Below are 18,647 nucleotides of genomic sequence, written 5' to 3' on the forward strand. Positions count from 1 at the left end.
AAGGATGTCTAAAGGACAAATTCCCTGCCTACTGCAGTGAAAATTTACCCCAAGGTATGACATTTCACCTGCCACTGAGTATAAGATTGTTGCATATAATGGACCAGAATAGCAAGATTTGCAGATGCCGGTAACAAAAATGGGCGAGCAGCAGATCCCATTACAGAAACTTTCCTTTTTTTTTTTTACTCATCCTTTTTCAGACATTAGAACTTGCATGCTCTTTGCAACTTATATTACTTCACTATTCAGAAGCCCATGCCTGAATTTGAGCACAGTTTAGACATTCTGACTGGATAAAAAGAACCCCAAAAAGCTTCCACTCAAAATGAGAGCACCAGGGTACATCCAAGGTCTTGTGGCACAAAGTCTGACTCCAGCTTCATCAGCTCCTGCACTGGAGCACAGGGCTATGAGCCCCATCATATGCTCTCCTGGTTGCAGCTCTACTGATGGACAGGGCTTTGCCAGAGCTTGTCCCTGCCCTCAGCATGGCTCTGTCCTGAGGGAGCAGAGGACACTTGGCAAGTCTCAACCCCCTCCTCCTCAAATGAAATGTGGAGACAACTGGACTGAGCTGTCGGCAAACTAAAGCACTGCAAATAATCTGAACCCAGGGACCCAGTGAAGCTGAGCCTGAGGCGAGGTATGTTTACCCGAGGAAGTGCCAACATAGCCCAGGAGAACATACCATAAAATTGCACCATAGCGTCCCTCCCTTGTGCTGTCACGGAAACCAGATGCCAGGATGGAAAAGCACCAGGACATGAATAAAAAAGCTTCAAGTGCCAGAGAGCCCTGCTCAGCCCTACCTTCTGCTGCAGGCCATCTATGCTTCCCAGCATTCCCTGGTCTCCTGCCAATTCCCATCAACAGCTGTGGTTTGTGGTTGTAATGCTCAGCATTTGTCTCTTCTTTCTCCTAGCAGACCTGCCCAAAAGCTGGATGTGCAGCATGTAGCAGTTCAAGTGTCCCAGGACTCCCAGAACTCGCCTCTAAGCATAAAAAAATAATAAAAAAATCCTTCTTTACTCCTTTATCTTCTCCAAGGCCTGAGACATTGCAAATGTGGATTTGTAAGGCTTCTGAGCCCTTCTGATTGCATTTGTGAGGAAAGGTTACATAACACAGTGCTTTATAATATGTCATTTTCTTTCTTTTAAAGAACAAGAAAGTGCCAGCAGTAAATCTAAACCTGGATTGCCAGCCCAGAAGCAGCCTGCTTACTGCATTTAGCAAATGAAATGTTCTTCACTCCACCATGCTTATTACCAGTTTCTGTGTCCATGTATTGCTGTTGAGGCTTCAGCTTGGGTAGGAGCAGCTCCAAGATGTTAGCAAGTGTCTGTTAGGAATCCCACTCCCTGCTTCAGGAGGCCCCAGAAGTTCATTAGATGTTTAATAGCTTCCAGTCACTGCTGTGCTGGATGGACCTGAACTGGTGACCGAGGGGGGAAAGGTTCTCTCACACATTTACAAACCCTGAGGCATCTGTTCCCCAGACACAAATTTCTCTAATTCCCCTAAACCACTGATGATCGGCCCTGAAATGATACTCCAATTCCCTTAGGAAATCCCTTGGGTTGATATCAAGTAGATAGTTATTTTTGGATTCTTTCCCAGAGAAAGTGCACTGTATTGCTCTGAACCCTACACACCAAATAAATACTTCATCCTACTGTAGTAAAGGTCCAAAAAGTTTTATTAAAGGGAAACAGATTATTAATAATTAAGGGTAGTTCACTGTATTGGTTTTGAGCCAAGTAAAGCTAATAGATTTTTTTTTATCGCAGAGATAAAAGTGTAGAATATTGAGACTGAATTGATTGCAGCATTTAATGCAACATAAAGTCAATTAATGAATTTCAAGGGTTAACTCTGCATTAAAGTATAACATGAAGCTCACAAGCAATGTATTAAGCATTTTTAAAGATTAGCAAAAGCAAACAAACACAAAAATAAAAAAAACCACCCTTTTTGATTAGTAAATGCCTGTATTTTTTTCTTCCTGAGGGAGAAGATTATATTACCATTATTTTTACTTCTTTTACCCTAAAGCTCTGTGTGCTTATATGTATGTGTGTGTCCCTTACTCTCTTTTGGAATAATAAAGACTTTACATGAAGGTGATCAGTGATTAATTCTAACAAAATTCTCCTACAGCTGCCTGAGATATTCTCGTGGCAGGGATGGACAATAGTGTAGAGGGAACAGTATTTGACAAATGCTTTTGTAAGAAAGGCTCTAAATGAGGAGAGTTCTAAACAGCTACGTGTTTGGACCACCTCATGTTGTTTATTGTCTACCCAATTACAGTTTCTTAATTTAAAAGTATATTTTCTATTTCTCTGCAGTAACAGAAGAACATGACACAAAAGAGAAAACAGAATCACTGGGTGATTAGCTGACTAGTGAGGATGAGGAAGGTTTTAAAACATTCCGCACTGAATAATTTAAATGTTTATTGCAGAATAAAGCTGCAAACATTCCTTCTCACTGACAGGAGATGTAATGTTGTCAATGTTGTCCCTTTGCAGCCTTTCCTAAACAATCCACTTCTTCTGAAACCTTTGTCCAAATCCCCATAGTCCTCCAAGACATGAGGTCTTTTTCTGAACCGTGGTCTCCTACTCTCTGCCTTGTTCCTTGGTAGCTATTCAGTCTTCCAAGGGGCACACATAGCCCTCTTTGCCATCTGGCCACAATGAAGTCCTGAGTGTAGCCCCCTCTGAACTAAACCCAAGCTTGTCACACTCAGCTGCAAAGCCTTTCACAAGCTCAGGGGCAGTTTGTCATCCGAGCAGCAGCATGTTGTGCCTTAGGACAGAAGTGACCCCATTAAAACCATTTAGATGCATGCACACTTATGACTGGCTCACTGCCCTTATGCCTCTCCTTGCTCTCACATGGTTCCCCAGGACATCTCACATTCCTGCTTAGGCTGGTAATTTTTGAGCAAACCACAGAAATGTATTCTCAAAATCTGCCCCTATCAGCCTTTTAAAGTAAAATTCAACTGATAAACAATTAAGATTAAAATAATAATGGCAACATAATGGGAGCATGAAGGAACAGGTACTATTCATCTTTTCTTAGAAGAGATTGAAAAACAGAGTCCTGTGAACAGTGTAACTAATGAATTGTAATTTTCTCCTGATTTGCATTCTGTGTGCCTTGCATTTCCCACTGGATCTTTCTCAGTGTGAAACTTCTGGGCTCCTCCCTGTTTCCAGCTCCCCTGTTCTCTGCTACGTTCCCAGTGCTTCCACTGCAGTTCCCCCAGCCTCTCTCTTACATCTTTCCAGCCACACAGGAGATGACCCAAGCAGATTGACTGGGCAGTACACATGCTGTTGAGTGTACAGCACCATGAACCAAATTTCTAGGGGAGTGTAGGGTGTGTGTCCTGGAACAGGAAGAATGGCTACCTGTCAGAGGCCAAGGGCTCACAGGCAAGCTAGAAACCAACTCCGAGTGATCAGCCTCACTGTGTAACACATAGTAGAGACACTGTGCTGCTCCCACTTTTGTTCCCAGGTTTGTTGATTTAAGACTAGCTGGGTGCTAGAAAGCCAATGTATACAGCAGATCTCAGCATCTGTGTTTTCCTCCCATCTATGACTTAGTCTGCAAGGTGCTTGGAGCAGCAATTGCACCAGTGGTTTTTCAAAACATTGTACAAATATTTGCAACTCAGCTTTTTGCATATGAAATTACTGAAGTTTACAGTTTTGTCATTTAGAAGTTGTCAGAATGGGAGGTACCTGTACCAGGCTTTGTAGCCTTCTTGCTTAATGTCATATGAGAAGTCTGAGGTCAGAAATATGGTCTAACCTTCAGAGTTGCAGCCTAGCACCTCACAAGAGAAGACTATTTTGCTCCTTTCTCTTTTTTAGCTCATTCACTGCCTGAGACAGGAATAATTTACAATCAGGAGAATATGAGCATGTATTTAAAAAGTCCCTCTGGTTTGTGATGCAATCCTGCAGAGGCGGTGTGGTCATGGGGAAAAGCTGTCTAGTCTGATCATTAACATAATAGGCACCTAAGCTGTGACTCCAGGAACCCAGGTGTCTCAGATGGGACTGGATCCAGATTGGTATAAACAGGCACCAAATGTTTTCCAGCTCATGCATGGGGTTTATCAGCTGAACATAAAAAATATTATCTTTTAATCAATTGGGAAAACTCAGAATAAGTCTAAGCAATTACAATGTGCAATACCAGCTTTACTCTCTTTTCTTGCTAACTGAATATTAAACAGCTGTATCTGGTACTAGATTTAGCCCTAGGTGCCATATTCCTGCTCAGGAAAAAGGAAGAGAAAGACGTCTGGTGTGCAGTGTTACAGTTGCTCAGCAGAGGAAGTGTTTAAGTGCCTGCCTAAATGCTTTGTTTCATGGAGCGTTCATCTGCACTCAGTCTGTCTCTCACAGATTACAGCACGGGAAAGTCCTGGCTTCCCATTTCCTCTGCTAACAAACTTCCTTGCAGCTAGAGGGACTTGTGCTTGTGGGACCAGTAAGGACTCTATTTCTGTCCCTCGAGCTACCCAGGCATCTTAAAATGATTGTTCTCAAAGATTCTGCTTCATAACCCAAATGTGCCTACCATGAGAGTGATGAGTGACTGCAAATTTCTTATTCTACAGAAAAAGAGTGCTACCTAACCACTTCATATGAGGTCATGGGAGAACCTACAAGAAAACGTATATACTGATAAAGAAAAGGTTTCTTCAAAGTTCTTTACATTCAGCAATTTGACACACTAAAATGATTTTAATGTCTGCTGCTCTTTGGAGAATATTGATGGAATTGCAAGAAGGCAGTAGTATAAAGGGATAAACATATGATTGCATCAAAACAGTGTAATTTTGAAGAGTTAGATGTATCTGGTGAGCTAATAACTAAATCATAGTCTATTTTTTCTCTCATTATTCAGTAGCCTTGTACTCAATATCACTTAGATCACACACAAAGATAAATTTGGTTTATAGAAGTTCAACTGAATGCTGCAGAACCAGTTGAGGTTTTGATTGAGTAAATTGAATTCTAGTTTTCAGATGGGACCAAACAGTCAGGTCCTTTCAAACTGAACTAGTGGTGTAACAGCAGAATAGAGGTAGCAGTGACACTGCAGTCCTGTGAAGTGCTGAGCACCCTCAGCTCATGGTTGTGCCACTGGAGCTCAAGGAACACATCCCATGGGATGAAGCCTGAGATGCTGTCCTTGCTCATGTCTTGTCCAGAAGTGCCTAACACTGTTATTTTGTGAAGTCCATGTTTACTCACTGAGTTTTGAAATTGTCCCCTGAGACTGATACTCTGCAGAGCCCTTCCCTGAGCTGCTTTAAGTTACCTATTTCCCCAACAGAAGATTGTAACTTCTCTGTGATGCGAAGAGGAAACTAAGAACAGCTGTAGCAAAGGAAACAGCTGAGGCAAAGTGAAATGGTCTCTTGACAATGTCCGTTGGTAATATCTAGACACAGACCAAAAATCCCTTACAGCCAAATGCTCTTCTGAGGGCTTCTAATAACAAATTAATTAAGCACTTTGGGGAAAAATAAAAAAAAAAAAAACAAACTAAACCATTCACCGATAAACAAAAAACCCTGCAATGATTACGTCACGACAAAGGATGTGATCAAAGTAAAATGCCAGTCTCATGCTCCTGAGGTGGGCAGAAATTTCAATTAAATCAATGAATATTTGTTTCCATCAGGGCAGCACAACTGTGTTTGGTCAAAAACACCCAGATCAAACCAAAACAAAAAGCAAGGTTCTCTTCCAGAGAGTTATGAGGTAGTCTAGCACTCTGGGACATTGTCTTCCCTACTCTCTGAAACATTGGTTCTGTCCATTAACTGGAATATTATTATGCTGCTGATTTGAAAAATTCTGTGGGGAAGAGAAGAGAAAGAAAATAAAAAGTTTCTGAGAAAGTTCCAGTTCAGATATGTATTTTATTTCGTCCTGTGGTCCTGGTGGTTTACTTTGTTTAATAAACTGGCTCGACTTGGGCTAATGAGAGGTCAAGTGAAACTCTACCACCCTACATCACTGGATTTGCAGCCTCCTCTGACTTGGTGAAGTCCTTACTTAAAGGCACTGACTGCTACTCAGAGTGAATAAATACAGTGGCATTTAGGAGTTTTGCTGGAGAAAGTTGCCTCTCATATGAGCAAGGGTGATGGCCCAGCACCAGCTGAGGTGATCACAGCTTTTCCACTACACTAAACACAAACTTGTGCATCTGGGGCTTTTCCTCCACTGAGTGCCATAAGTTCAGAAGCACAGACTGTTCCATGACCTCCTAAACTTGGTAATGCTGTATTATCCAGTTGCTTAGCAGGCCTCTTCCCTTGCCAGTTTGCTACCAGAGTAGGTTCACCACTGCAACTACTCAAGGTACCTGTCAGTGCAATGACCTCTGTGTGGTGATTGCTGAAGAAATTTTATATTTCACAAACTATTATAAGCAGTTTAAAAATCTCAGAGTCTAATACTGTGTTCTGTTCTATTCTGTAGCAGGTCTACTAGTCTAATTTATCTTTCTATTTTCCAGTAGAGATAAAACATGATTAAAATAGCTGCAGTTCCTCTTTCCACCTTCCTCTGTGCTTTCTGGTCTGTAACCTTCTAATGGAGGCTTAACACCTGACATTTTCTCTTTTTTCCTCCTTTTTCTTCCCTGTCTCATGTAGGTGAAGTGTGTTTTTGAGGTAAGGAAGCAAAATGTGAAAAAAAAAAAGAGCTTTTTTTGGTAAAATCTCCATTATTCTTGATCACAGTCCAACTGACATGGCACTGAACCCCTCTGTGTTATTTGACTTAAAGTGTTCATTAATTGAGAGTGTGCTGTGTGTTTTAGGTGAGGCTCCCCACACAAAAAGGCCGTGCTGATTGTTTGTAGGGAGCAACTGCATCACAACATGAGCAAACTCAGAAATAATCTTGGACTTTGTAATGGCAGAAGAGGAGATGACTGATGCAATTAGTCACGTGAAGTGACTGGGGCATAGCATGAGAAGATGACAGAATTTCACCAGGTCTGTCAGGGTAAAAGGATTGAACTCCAGAAGCATCTCAGTTTTCCCAGCTGCCACCTAAATATCAAAACGACCTTTTTTGGTGGAGAGGGGGAAGGCATTCTGAGATTGTGAGTGCCCATCTCCATACAAGTAAAAAACATTGCAACTGTTTGGCATGACAATATCTACAAACACTTCAGGGATCCTTATGAGCAGCGAGTGATTTGACCTTGGGTTTTTGTTTTGTCTGCCCTTCTGGAAATTTATGTAGACCGTTCATATTTTGTTACAACCATTTATATTCTGAAGAGTGACATTCATATCAGAGGATTTGTACCATCTAAATGAAAGCCCTAGAGGACTCTGTGGTATAAATGTGACAGTCTCTGCATTCCCTCATCTACTACTGTGGTACTTGAGAATGTGGGGAAATCTGGGCAGGGGAGGGCAAAACCTGACATTAGTTTTATCTGAACTGAAAGGTGCTATGAACCACAACAGTGTAACAAGGGAGCCCTGCAAAGCTGCCTTTCTTCCATTATTGATGTTTTCCATATGAAATTTCATCTCTTTAACCATTTTTTTTAAAGAATAATCTTTAGCCATAGGATGTTTACTTTCTATTTTTCTATTTTCGTCCATGTAATGGAAGAGCTATTGCTGTCCTCCCCCCCTGAACAAACAAGGCTGCTGTCAGTGGTCAGGGTGCTCTATTGTCCCGGCTGAGTTCACATGGCTCAGGGTGATGGTCACTTCTTTTTCCCTTTGGACTCTCTCCCCTAGGCTACCATTAAGTTGAAAAGCAACCTAAGTATCCCAACAGTACTTGGCACCTAAGGGCAGCTTTGCTTCTGTGGCTTTATTTATCCATCTGGCCATCCATATATAAAATAAAGTAACCTTTTGTCACTGGTGTATACACACTTGTATGCAACACAAATACATACACTGGAGCTTATTTATCTTTTCTTGATAAAAATGCTCTGACCTTTTTTCTTTACTGTCAGATATAACTACCTGGCACCAACACTCCTACTAACAAAAGGATCCTCAGGCATTTAGCAGTACAGGAACTATTATGTTCTGTTACCACTCTTCTATTCTGTGATACTAACTTACAGATATAATCTTTAATTCTGTTTTATTGTTGTTTTGGGGTTTTTTTTGGAGAGAGTTTTAATATTTATTACAGTGGTAGCCTGGTAAAACAATTTTGCATTCAGAAGAAGCAATTAAGAAATTAAAAGTGAAGGCAGAACTAACAGAAAAATTGCTGGGTTTTTTAGTCATGCGGCATTTTCCACAGCGTTCAATAATTTTTTATGCTTCAATTATTATGTGGGATGTGGATGTCTTAGTGTGCAGCTGCTGTTAAAGCATCAGTGATACTCAGCATCTGGGCATTCTTGTACTTCTGAAAGATGTGAGATCCAAATCAAAGGATCTTACAATCTTACAATTTTGGAGAACCCTAAAGAGTATATATTATTATAAACCTGCTCATTGTTTCCATAGGAAATTTTCTTTGTCTAACCCCATCCTGCCAAGCCCTGAGTGCTTTATAATGTTGTGAGCAACAAAAGCTGTTCATCTCTGAGGTTGGTTGTGTGTAGTTCTTTAGTTCTGTGTAGCAAAACAGAGTTCTGTAGTATGACAGGTGAGACTCCCCAGTTTCTATTAAGCCCAAATGATAACAAGTCCAACATTAACTCAGAGCACAATCCTGCTTGCCTTGAATTCAGTTCAGTGAGACCTGGATCACCTCCTGCCTGGCACACAGACTTTTAAAACTCTGTGGACTTTATAGAAGATGAGGATGTGGTAATCACCTTTTTCATCTCAGGAAGGAGTGTGCGTCGATTCACACCTCAAAATTTGTATCCACTGAAAAAAAAAGAAGTGAAAAGCCATGTCAAGCATTTGTTCAGCCACTTACACAAATCACACACAGGCAGAACTGGAACTTCTGCCATTCTGCTGAAGGTGCTTCTGTGAAAATCTTTTTTCATACCTTCTTTGACATCTCCTCTGTTTGCTCCAGTCTGTACAAACCTCTCAGAGCCTCCAGAGCTTGCCTGAGCACTCCCCTTTCCCTGCTTAGGTGAAGGCAGTGGGCAGGTGTGTGGTGTGCACCAGCCCTGGTCTTGCCTGACTGCTACCCAAGGACCAAAACTCAAGTGTGGTGACTTCCTTTGAATTCACCAAACAGGTTTTGCAGCTGAACTATACTCACAAATTTCTTCCTTCATATCCCAGGATACTCTTTCACCTAGAATATTTTCAAGTTATTATAGTCAATCCATTTATCTTGAATCCTAACAAGTTAAAGACAAACTAAGTTTATCAGATTAAGTCAACATATATGTAGGTATGAAAATAAAAAGAGAAATAGATTGACATATAAATAAATCTCTGAGGTATTTTCCATTTTTGTGCTTTCTCGGTGGGCTTGGGGGCACCTGATATTCACTAATATTTGCCAATTAACAAACTGCTATCAGGCTTCTGAAGAGAAGCTAGTAGAAGTGGTTGGACTTTGAGGTGGTTGGTTTATCTCTTACAGATTGAGAAATATCCTTTGATTACAGCTGTACTGATAACGTTTCACTATTCGAGGGTGCAAGTTTTCTCCTGGCAGTGTCCATACACTACTGCCTGGCTGTCCAGCTCGGTCTCTGAACCGCTCCCCGTGCAGCCTCACCGAACACGCTGCCAACTTCCCTTGGTGTCAGAACAGCTCGGTGTGAAGGCCAGGTGAGACTTCATGGCAAAATTTATAAAAGCATTGTCTAGATTCCAGGTTACACTAAAAAAAAACAAAACAAAACCAAGGCAAAACAAAAACAGCAGAACTTTTAATTTTTTCTTTCTAAGTAGGTCTGTGTGGAGTTTTACTAAAACAGCAAGCTCTAAAACAAGGTATTAGTGCATTCCTTCTGCTGTGGCAAATTTATCCACAGCAGGAGAAGCAGTTCAGAGTGTGCATCGTCCCTGTGTGAGGATATAAAAATCCAGGGTATGATATGGAAGGTGAAATCTTCATTAAACCAGAGAATCACAGAATATGTTGAGTTGGAAGAGACCCGCAAGGAAGATTGAGTCCAAATCCTGGCCCTGCACAGAAAGCACATAATTAAGGCCAGGGGATGTTCTTAAAATATGTTTTTGTGTTTAGAGTAATTTAGAATAATTTATGCTGGAGAAGACCTTTCAGATCATTGAGCCCTTCCATAAACCTGTAGCAAAGTCACCACTAAACCACGTTCCCAAGTGCCACATTTACATGTCTTTTAAACACCTCCAGTGATGGTGACTCCACCACTTTTATGGGTTGCCTGTTCCAGTGCTTGACAACCCTTTCTATAAGGACTTTTTTTTCCCCCTAATATCCAGTCTAAACCTTCCCTGATGCAACTTGAAGCCACTTCTTCTTGTCCCATCTCTTGTCACTTGGGAGAAGAGACTGATCCCACCTGGCTACACCCTCCTTTCAGGGAGCTGTAGAAAACCATAAAGGTCCAAAAACCATGAAGGTCTTTTTCTCCAGGGTAAATAACCCCATAACCCCAAGTGGGTTTTTTTGGTGATTTTTAAATACATTTTGCTTGTCTTTTGTGTTTTTACAGAGATGAAGGTGGAAAGCATTCCAGGATCAGCCTGAGTGCAATTGTACGGGGCTCTGGAAGTGCTCACTCAGGGCTGGAACTTCCCACCTTTTCGTTCACTATTTCTTTATTTATTGATGTGTGCTTTGAGCCACCCAGGAGTACATTTCTGAACGGCTTTAGGCCAGCAGCCTCGCTTTCCCCAGAGAAGAAGCACCCCATCTCCCTTCCAACCTGGCTTTGCCAGTTGCAAACGCTTTAAACCCCTGAGCCAGGCCTTAAAAAACCACCAGAAGCACCCAACTGGCTCAAAGTCCGATCAATGATGTTGATTGAGTGACATTAATGAGCTGCTCCCGGGCGGACGCGGGCCCTTTAAGGGGTTGCCCCACTCACCGCCTCGCCCGCCCGCCTCTCTTTCACTCCCCCGCCCGTGCCCGAGACACTCGGAGTCGAAGCAGGTGCATGCGCAGTGCGCTGGCGGGCGGGCGCGCTTGCGCAGTCACCTGCTGCTGGCCGCCCCCCGGTACATCCGGGTCAGCGCACGCCCGCCCGCACGGCCGGTGCCCGCGGTGCTGTGCGGCCGCTCCCCCCCCCGCTCCCCCCTCCCCGCGCGCGCTCCCGCCGCCCGCGCGCGCTCCCGGCGCGCTCCCGCCACCCGCGCGCGCCGCTCCGTCGCTGCTCCGGCCGAGCGGGGGAGGCGGCGGCTCCGGCTCCGCTCCCGATCCCGCTCCCGCTCCGGATCCCGGTCCCGCATCGCCGCGCGCGGGGCGGCTCGGTGAGTGCCAGCGGCGCGGAGGGCGGGAAGGGCCGGGCGCGGCGCTCGCCGCTGCATCCCCCGCGTTCCCTCGGCGCCGGTGGCGCGACCCCCGCCCCGTTCCCGCGGGGCCCCCGTTCCCCGCCCGGCTCCAGCTGTTGCTCTCCCCGCTCCCCCAGCTCTTCGCAACTTCTCCCGTCCCGCCGCCGCTCTCCCCCGCACGCCGAGGAGGGGCCCCGGGACGCAGGGGGAAGCGGCGGCCGCCGCTCCCTCGCCGGGGGAACCACGCGGGTCACCGGGGACCGGCCGCCCTGCCCTGGGCTTCCCCGGCGGCTCCTTCCCTCTGTCGCGGGCACGGGGTCTGGTTTGCGGCCGGTGCGAGTGCGGGCGGCTCCCCGGGATGCAGGTAGTGCCGCGGGATGCGGGATGGAGTGACAGTGTTAATGGATAACGGGGGAGAGCTCTGGAAGGGACATCTGCAGTCTTTCGGAGTGTGGCTGAACATGCAGCGGGTTAAGCGGAATGCAGGGATCGTTGCAAATTTGTCATGGTTAGGGTGTATCCTGCAGGTTTGTCTGCAGCGCTATGATGCCGGGGATGTAATTCCAGGTGGGGTTAAGGTGAATTTGGAGTCCGTAGCAGGACAGTGTTGTTTCTAACCTGTTCGTTATATAGCAGATAGAATCGAATTTTAATTGCATTATAATTTTCTTCTATGTAATTTGAGAATAAGGACGCCTGCAACTTAATTTTTTGTTGCTTTTAAAAATGGTGTCATATCTCACTTGGTAAAAAAATACAGGAAGTTTCTTCACAGACACATTTGAGACCCCAAAGAAATCAAGAGACTGTGTGTTATGAAGGTTCTTGAAGTTTTTTTTCCCTTTATGTGTTCCATGGCATCAGCATCCTGGATCCAAATGTCAGCAACAGTGTGACAGCTGTCATGCTGCTGTGATAGTGGAGTCTTACTAACATTTAAAATCTGTCATTCTGACTTTCTGGTAACATAATATGGAAATACAAGTGTACATTAACATGAATGTTAATCCTCAAACCAGTAAAACATTTTCTAGATTGATCTGATAATCTGGGTTCTTTCTTTTTACTGTTTCTTGTGGTAAAAATTGCAAAGTCTCTTTTGCTCAGATTCTTTCCCCCCTCATTGACACAGAAACTTCTTTCTTTGTCCTCTGACTGCTTGGACATTAAATACAACTTTAAGTTAATCAGCATTTTCTCTTGTAGGTTGTGGCAGGTTTGGGTGTTGGACAGTAAATAGCTGGAGATCACTGTTGTCAAGGTTGGAACATGGATTCAAACTTAAAAGGTTCCCCCTGATAAATATCTTTGTTTAGCAAGGTGTGTTGTTTCACAGAATGTATCTTTGGTTCTGTGTGGCAAGCTTAATAGCAAAGTCCTAAACCACATGAATAAGATACTGCTGTTACATGAAGTTGGATTGTTTCTTGCCTGGCATACAGAGAGTATTCTATTGTTGAAACAGAAGCTTTGAGTAGGAGAGAAGATAGCTTTTTATCCCAGTCAGACTGTCAGATTTGTTATTGCATATATTAACTGTCTGAGAGCAGGGGCTGTGGAAAAAAGTGATCCCAGGATCTGTTTTAAAATATCCCCGTCAAGAAGTGCCACAATTATATGAAAGTAAGGAATGAATTTGATCCCATCTGTTATACAACTTCCATTTGTCATCAGGTGCTCTAGATTTTCTTCCTTGTTTGCAGTTTAGCTGGGGCCACCTGAGGGGACAGATTATAGAAGAGTTTGTCTTCTGAAAGTCTCTGCCTCTTCCTGTGAAACCTTCCCTGCACTGGCTGTGGAAACCTGGTGTCAGCCAATTCTCTTCTTGCATACAAAACTGTCCTGTCCCCTTATCTGGGTTTTGTGTTAGACTTAGTCTCTTGATAAAGAGAAAAAAGGAATTTTTTTTTTTTTTGTGTGTCTATCAGTAGTTATATATATTTGCAAATAAGTAATTGTTAAATTAATTGAATGCAATAGTTTAAAGACGCTTATGGGGGCACCTTAAGGTGTCTGTCACCAGACCTCTAACAATGCTTACTAAACATTTGGAATTAATACTGTAAAGAGACAGAAGGATGGGGAATATTTGTATTGCAAACTACTGAATTATTGAGTAATGCAGTAACAGAAATTGTCTCTGTCATTTGGAAAAGCATATGTAGGGGCCACTTTGGATTTCTGCAGCTGCTTTGGCATGGTAAACATAAATGCAGATTTTTTTTTTTTCCTCTCGCTGTGTATCTTGGAGAATACACAGCGAGAGGAAAAAAACAAACAGCCTGCAGTCCCCTTTTTCTTGTTCCTGCCTGCCAGCTGGGGGCATAGATGGAACCAGTGCATATCTTGATGTAGTGGAGACAGGCAAAATTAAAGCTTGTATGCAAGGAGGTGTATTTGTTTTTTTAAGCAGGTTTGTGTGGGGCTGTTGTAGTTCATTTGGTTGGTGTTTTTTAGGAAATAATGGCACTGGTGTAAGTCAAGGTTGTCACCTTTGCCTGTCCTACCTAAAGGCTTATTCTCTTTATTATACCAGGAGTTTCTGTCATTGATGTAGATGGGCATAAGTTGAGAAGAATGACTCCTGTTCATTAAGATAATGTTAACTACCCTGAAGTACATTACAAATCAATTTTATGAGACACATTCATCGTAAAAATGTTTGAAAATACATCTTCAAAGCTGAAATATTTTGAACGTTGTCAAATTACATCTCATGGATTATCAGCTGTCAAGCAAATGTGCTACAGGCGAGGCATGCAGCTCACGTGAATATATGTGGATTCATCCGCACAAGCCTGGAATGTCAGTGCCAGCTCCTGTGCTTAGAACCAGGATGCAGAGAGTCATCCTGGTAGTCATTTTGGTCCAACTGAGTCCCTCCAGATTGTCAACATGTCTTCAGAGGTGATGAGTCTGGGGCTATGAAGGTAACTCTGCTTGGACTGGAAAGAGTTAAGTACTGGGGACTCTGAAGCATTGGCACTGCTTACTAGCATGCATGAAATACATGCACCAGTTAGGCAGGGTAAAAATTATTTCAAATAATTTTCCAGCCATTAATGTTGGCCACTTATATGTACCATTCAATGTCTTTTCTACTCCCATTTCTTTGCTTATATCAAGAGTATTTTTAAATAAATGGATGGTCCTCTTGCACATCTCTTAAATTTTCATTTATTATTAATCTACAGCCATATAAACTTAGGAGTTTCAGTATTTTCTTCCTTGTGATTGTGGGAAATTTAACATCTTTACCCAGTGTAGGGAAATCTGCATTTCTCTTCATGTTTATGAAGACAGGGACTCTTTTGATTGCCTTTAATTTCAGGATCTCTTATAAAATCACCTCAGTTTCCCCCCATCTGTGATTCAGGAATGTTCTCTCGAGTGCCACAAGTTGACTGCTGCAGCTGGCAGAGTGTTTCCAACTGTCTAAAATTTGCTGAGAGTAATAGGCTCTTACATAGGCACTGTTTTACATTTGCAGTTCCAGTGCTTACTGGGGATACATGTATTCCAATCATAAACAGCAGAGCTTAACAGAAACCAACAGCAAACAATGAGCAGTTTTAGAGTTGAGTAGGTAAAGCTGAAAGTATTTTTAGCTGCAGCACTTTCTCCTGTGTTCCCCATCCCCTCTGGTTTTAATTGCATTCTGCTGTTTAGAAATGGCATTTTGTCCTCTCTGTCACGTGAAAGCCTGATGTACAGAGAATACCTTCACTGTGGAAACTAGTTACAGACAAAGCATAATTGAAAAGTGTAGGGAAAATTATGCATTCTTTGGCCTTTCATTTATAATCATTTGAATTTCAGGATAGTTGTAAGACAGTCATGTTCGTGAGGTAAGGGCTCACCCTGTCCTGCTCAGTCTGTTTATGTGGCTTATGAACTGAGACCTCTTGCTGAACCTTTGTTGTCGGGTTATGCTGCCCTCTTCATTTGCTGTTGCTATTGAATATGGTGATATTGATGAAATGTTTAGTAATTTATTTCTGGTTAACTCTGACAATGCTAATGCTGTCCATGTAATTGATTTGTAAAAGTGTTTTTGGTTTCAGACTTATTATCTTTGAATATTCTTTAGGACTGTTTTTTTTTACCTGGAAAGAGAATTTTTATTATTTTACTACATAGACATGTACTGACTAATTTGTGTGTCTTGGGGAAGGCTGCTGTTTGCCTTCTTTGCACAAATATAAAGTTCTGATGCTGCATTTTGGGGGGTGGTATCTGACTGACTAAACCTGCCATTTTTTTTTCCTACTGTATGAAATCATTGTGGGGCTGAAGGAAAATCTGGGGACTAAATATCTCTGAAACTAAGAGATTGTACTTAGGTACAATCTGCAAGTGTATAAAACTAGTTTTCTAGTTTCTAATAATGTTTGTATGGGAGGATATATTTTTATTCTTTTACTCTTGCTGAATGGAAATGCTGTGTGGTTTGTGGTGTTGATTTCTAAGTGTTGGACTGATTCTCTGGCTTATATCTACAGCACTTGGGATTCCCAGGTGGTCCCTGTGCAAGCAGTGTGACTGGGTCTGGGACAGCCTAGCTTGTGAGATTTGAGTGCATTCAGTTTGGTGTGGCTGTAGCTACAAAAATAGCATGCCTTGCAAAACAGGCCTTCTGTCTGCCACCCACACCAAAACCTAAAGCTTGATCCTGTAGGCAGTTAATACGTTTATCTGGGAGGCTGATTCCATCAGCAAATGCTTTACCTGAAATTGGTGTCCACCAGGCAAAAAAAAATGAAAATCTTACATTGGTAATCACTTTATATATAAGAAAGTGCAGCAGAACACTGTCCTAGATACATTTTTAAAAGCACTTTTTACTTCAGACTACAGGGCTTAAATGTTCCCCGGTAGCAGGAGGCAGTTCTGTGAGCAAATTCTGTTTAACTGGCGTAGTTCAAAAGACTCCTAAATTCAGCCATGAGGCAATTCTGGTTCTCCTTCAGTACTAGATGATTAAATTAAATGGAGTGTTAGTGTGAGTAACTTTTTCTGGTGTACTACACAAGGTAATAGATGAGTTCCTAGGAGCCCTAGTTGTAAATTAGGTGACTGGAAAGCCCCGTTTCTATGTCTAGTGGCTGTAGCAGCTGAATAACTTCAAAAGTAGATTTAATTGTGTATTCTTCCAGTCAGGTGTGGCATTGGATGATGGCTCGTTCTCCTTTTTATTATAGCAGTCTTGAGGGTAACATCCTCACGAAAAGGGATTTCTTGTCTTTTTGTGTTGCACAACAAAGGTGTTTGTTTCAGCCTCTGATGTACAAATCAGTTTGACCCTCTACTGAATAAAATAAAACAAAAAACACCAAACCAAACAAAAAGCAGACAGTTTTCTGAATTCTAGCACTGTTATTCTGGGGGGGAAAAAAAAAAAGCTGTAAGAATTAATAAGAAATACATTCATAGCAGGTTTTTTAAATTTTTTTGTTTTGTTTTGAGGGGTTTTTTTTGTTGTTTAAACAAAACCTTCCTGTTTAGTGTCCTTGAAAGTGAAAATTTTTAGGCAAAATGCATTCTGGGCATGAAAAGGCAGTTCATTTCTTGTTGTATTTGCATCTTTTATGTGCTGAGACATACGGTTACTTGAAACTGTTCCCTTCAAAGGTGGAAGTGAAATAAGTAACCACTAGACTTCATGGGGCTTCATTTCAAAGATAAAATTGCTGACCTTTTATATAAATGAAGATCGTACAGACAAGAGAGAGCATTGTGTAAGGATTGCTTATGGAAGCAGTTAATTGATTCGGAGTTTAGATTTCCTGCTTCTGTGTGGGGAGATGTGGATTTGTCAGCTGAACAGGCAATTGCATTGTAATGATGATTTTAAAATCTTTGGTATGGCTACTATGCTCATTCCCATGTTTAACTGACTAAAGTCATATTCTCCTAAGCATTAAAATAGTAAATGCTTTATCTGTTCTTTCCTTTGGATCTCAGAGTTCAGAACTGAATTAATTTCTTAGCAGGGGTAACAGAATAGCATAATCTTGTTTATATCTCCAACCTTGAAGTTTAGAGGGCAATCCTACAAGAACATTCAACTAGTATAACAAAGCCCAAGTTGTTTTCTTATCTCTTCTGAAGTTTAGCAGTGTTCCAAGTTTTTATGGGGAAACCATTATTCTGTTACTCTGGCTTCTTAATAAACATGGGGTAAAATTGTGTCCCAGTAGGAAGCTCACTGTAGGTGTGACTAGCAGTAGAGTCTAGTATATAGCAGTGTAAGAGACTATTGATTAAGACCTAATATTTTAAGTGTGACATATTATTGATGCTAATATTATGTCAGGTTTTCAAAGGAATTTCAGTCAAACGACTTCAGTAACTGCCAAAAGTGAAGCTTGGGAACTGATGTTGTAATGGGAGTCTTAAAATTTGACAGCTCTTCAAATAACTCTAGTGTGTCTCTGCTTTAGAGCAGAGTGTTTTTGCAGAGCTGATGACTCTCGCTTTGCTCTTCTCCCTGTCCCTAGTCCAGAATGGGCCTCGGTTTGACCCCATTACAGTCCTATCAAAACTCATGCTCTAATAAACATATATCCAGGCAGGCAGCATGGAAGAAGAAATGGATTTGGATGGAGAGGACAGCTGAGGAAACATGGCAATTAACTAGGAGGAGGAGCAACTTGCTTTGAGTTGAAAGCAGGGAGGAGTATCAATTAGAATCCGGGACTGAGTTAGACCTAGGTTGATGATAAACTAGCTGAGAGGTTGGGTTGTGAGCTCTTCGGCTGTGTGGAAAGTATTGGTCAGTACTGAGGGAGTGTGTAGAAATGATGCTGCCTCTCACCCAGCATCTTGGGGACATCAAGGAAAATGTGGACTTGCTGGACAAAGAAAAATTCATTAAATAGAGCTGGTGGGCAAGGAAAGGTGGACAGGAGTAGTAAGGGTAGAAGCTAGGATTTTGTAAAGAAGGCAGATAGGTCTGTTGGACAAAGAACTTGTGGTAGCAAAAGTAAAGTTAGAAAATCTGTAAGGAAGGGGCTACAGTGAAATAGAGTTTTGTCTATTGACATTAGTAGCCACCATGTCTTCACCACTTTAGCTTAATATGTATATGTGAGTGGTAAAAATTTGTGTTGTGAGCAAATAGTTCTGATTTTAGTCATGAGCTATGTAATGAGGATGAACTCTCTGGGCTCATCTCCTGGTTAAGAATTTAAACTGTTTGGCTGTGAAG

At 42.2% G+C, this 18,647-nt stretch overlaps 1 protein-coding gene and 1 long non-coding RNA gene across 8 annotated transcripts in view; one reads left to right on the top strand and one right to left on the bottom strand.

Annotated features, from left to right (window-relative positions):
* CYRIB (CYFIP related Rac1 interactor B) overlaps positions 1-18,647 on the top strand; it is a 97,327-nt gene that overhangs the window by 9,773 nt on the left and 68,907 nt on the right. For 2 of the 7 annotated variants that reach the window (XM_086879117.1, XM_086879229.1), the window contains exon 1: positions 11,125-11,416. The exons of 3 other annotated variants lie outside the window; for them this stretch is intronic. The gene's annotated coding sequence lies outside the window, so the exon portion shown is untranslated. Of the gene's footprint in view, positions 1-11,124; positions 11,417-18,647 lie in introns of those variants that run through there. 2 more of the 7 variants (XM_086879163.1, XM_086879200.1) reach the window with 1 other exon arrangement.
* Positions 912-11,095, bottom strand: LOC111922160 (uncharacterized). The gene is made up of 4 exons (XR_015283861.1): positions 11,035-11,095; positions 9,045-9,302; positions 8,863-8,917; positions 912-995 (listed from the first exon to the last, which is right to left on the bottom strand). It is a non-coding gene; the product is annotated as an uncharacterized LOC111922160 (long non-coding RNA).

This window comes from Cyanistes caeruleus, chromosome 1 (genome assembly GCF_971803275.1).
Source record: "Cyanistes caeruleus chromosome 1, bCyaCae1.hap1.1, whole genome shotgun sequence".
Classification (NCBI taxonomy): Eukaryota; Metazoa; Chordata; class Aves; order Passeriformes; family Paridae; genus Cyanistes; species Cyanistes caeruleus.